A 298-nucleotide genomic window follows, 5' to 3' on the forward strand; every position below is an offset into this window, starting at 1 on the left:
AATTCAAAGGTCTGAGCCCGTCACTGATGTCCGGGAATCCTTTAATACAAAGAGTCAATGCAAATAAATGGAAAAAAAATGTGCAGGTTTATAACACGCCAAATATAAACAGATGACGCAACAAATATCAATGCACGATGCAAAACATTTATATAAACATGGCGCTCAACAAATAAAATCGCACAGTACAAAAGCATAAACTAAGAAATACATAGGAGCAGAGCAAACAACGACATAAGAGGCTTACATTGCATAAGGTTCCTTGCAAGACGTAACTAGTGCTGCTGCGACGTTTGGC

This window comes from Penaeus monodon, chromosome 30 (assembly GCF_015228065.2).
Source record: "Penaeus monodon isolate SGIC_2016 chromosome 30, NSTDA_Pmon_1, whole genome shotgun sequence".
Classification (NCBI taxonomy): Eukaryota; Metazoa; Arthropoda; class Malacostraca; order Decapoda; family Penaeidae; genus Penaeus; species Penaeus monodon.